The sequence below is a fragment of the Penaeus chinensis genome, chromosome 33, assembly GCF_019202785.1.
Source record: "Penaeus chinensis breed Huanghai No. 1 chromosome 33, ASM1920278v2, whole genome shotgun sequence".
NCBI classification, from domain to species: domain Eukaryota; kingdom Metazoa; phylum Arthropoda; class Malacostraca; order Decapoda; family Penaeidae; genus Penaeus; species Penaeus chinensis.
The window spans coordinates 3,614,786-3,617,285 of NC_061851.1; the positions used below are offsets into that span (position 1 = coordinate 3,614,786).

The 2,500-nt window shown below is 33.2% G+C and overlaps 1 protein-coding gene across 1 annotated transcript in view; it reads left to right on the forward strand.

Annotated features, from left to right (window-relative positions):
• Positions 1-2,500, forward strand: part of LOC125043300 (high-affinity choline transporter 1-like) — a 36,785-nt gene that overhangs the window by 1,041 nt on the left and 33,244 nt on the right. The window lies entirely within an intron of this gene.

The window sequence follows — 2,500 nt, forward strand, 5'->3', positions numbered from 1 at the left end:
TTCTCTCCCTCTCTCTCTCTCTCTCTCTCTCTATATATATATATATATATATATATATATATATATATAATGGAGCACGGTCATACTAGAAATGGAATAAAAAAAAAAAAAAAAAAAAAAAAAACTCTTCCGTGTATATTCCACCCCCTTGAAGAATCCCAACTTCTCCAGATCCGAATTCCACAACAAAGATAACAACAAGTCGTTCCTACCTTCCCCATTAGCCTACTCCCAACACTGACGTTTTTACTGCGAAAATGCGAATCCGATTTGTACTTTCTTTTTGCGTCAAATCAGACCCGGTTATTAACGCCTTGTTCCCCCTCACGTAATTATGGTCGAAATTTTGAGTTACTGATGATTTGTTGATGATTAGGCATTGGCAGGCATCCTATAGAAAGCACAAATTGAAAAAAAAGCATACAAGATAAAAATAAATGTTTTGAAGTTGTGGGTATCATTTATAAGCCAATGTCGGTATATTTTTTGACCAGAGTATACGTCCCTCACCCACTTTAATAATGCTATGTTATATTGTCATTTCTGTTCATACGATATAGAGAAATCCTTACTGAACTTAGGCTTGGATAATCGGTGTCCGAAGACTTACGAATACAAGCTAGATTTTTTTAAAGGCGTCAGGTAGTTCTATTTCATATAATTCAACTACCAATATATGCATGCATACATATATATATATATATATATATATATATATATATACATACATACATATATATATATATATAGGTAAATAGATAGATAGTTTATAAGATCGATATAGATAGGTATTTGTAAATGTATGCGAATTGAAGGTTTACGATAAACATATAAACAAACATGCTAATTAACATCAACTATGAGAAAACAACTACATGGCTTTGTTGACCACGAGCCAGTCTAACATGGCAGTCATTGCTCAATGCGAGTCGGGGAGGAACCTTCAGATCCTGTGCCAAAATTTCGCTATTGAAATATGCATGGTCGCATTGCTACAATAATTCGTTAGACATACTAAAACAGCACCATTTTTTTTTTTTTTTTTTTATAATTGGTCTTTACACAAAAATGTATGGCGCTTAGTAAGAAGGAATCATGATTTATTCGAAACACAAATTCAACAACAACAAAAACATTCAAAACGAAGATAAGTTTAAGCTCTGTATTTTTCTGGTATTGACGATAATCATCAACAACAAAAGCTACTACTAATAATAATAATGATGATCATAATCATTATCATCATTATAATTGTTGTTGATCTTATTGTTTCATTATTATTATTAACATTATTATTATTACTCTTATTGTTATCATCCTGATAATGATATTAATATTTCTGCTATTGCTACAAAGACTAATAATAATAATAATTATAAAAAAGATAATGATAATTATGATGATAATGATAATAATAACAATAATACTGATAACAATAATTATGATAACACAGACGATGATGGTAATAATATCAATTGATAATGATAATGATAATAACTATAAACAATTATAATAATGATAATGCAATTATAATATGATAATATGATTATGAATAATATTAAGAATATTAATGATAGCATTAATAGGAATGATAATCAAACGTAGGAGGATAATAATAGTAATGATAATCATTGTGATGATATCAAATACGATAATGAGAAGGAAAATAATAATGATAGTAATGATAATAACAGTAGTGATAATGATGATACCAAAAAATGTAATAATCATAACAACAGTGATAGTAATAGCTTTCTCTAACACCCCTCCTCATAACCTCCCCCCCCCCCTTCCACATACACATAAACACTATCCTTCCTCTCCCTATATCCCTCCCGTCCCTTTTTCCCTATGTCCGTCTCTTATACCCACTGCCCTTGTTTTCCGACCTTAAGATGTCAGCGTTAGCATTCACTCTTCACAAAGGGATATAATTCTCCGTGAGCTTCGAGATTGGGCCGGGGAGGACGTATATTCCGAGAGATTAGATCAGCACTCAAAAAGGGAGGACGTCGCAAGCTGCACGCGAAATGGGGGCGATTATCGACTTTATGAAATAGTGTAGAAGGCGGCTTTCTAATTTCAGGTCTTGACCGTATGCTAAGTTTCACATGGAAAAAGTGTGTTAAGTATGAGTTCATTTTAGTATATATATCAACAGGTCTGTCAAATAATTACTTTTTGAAAGTTGAGAGTGTGTACTCCACTTGTGTATACATATACTTGAACATATAGACATATATACATGTAGACGTACATATATATGCGCGCGCGCGCGTGTGTGTGTGTGTTTGTGTGTGTGTGTGTGTGTGTGTGTGTGTGTGTGTGTGTTTGTGTGTTTGTGTGTGTGTGTGTGTGTATGTGTGTGTGTGTTTGTGTGTGTGTGTGTGTTGTGTGTGTGTGTGTGTGTGTGTGTGTGTGTGTGTTTGTGTGTGTGTTTGTGTGTGTGTGTGTGTGTGTGTGTGTGTGTGTGTGTTTGTGTGTGTGTGTGTGTGTTTGT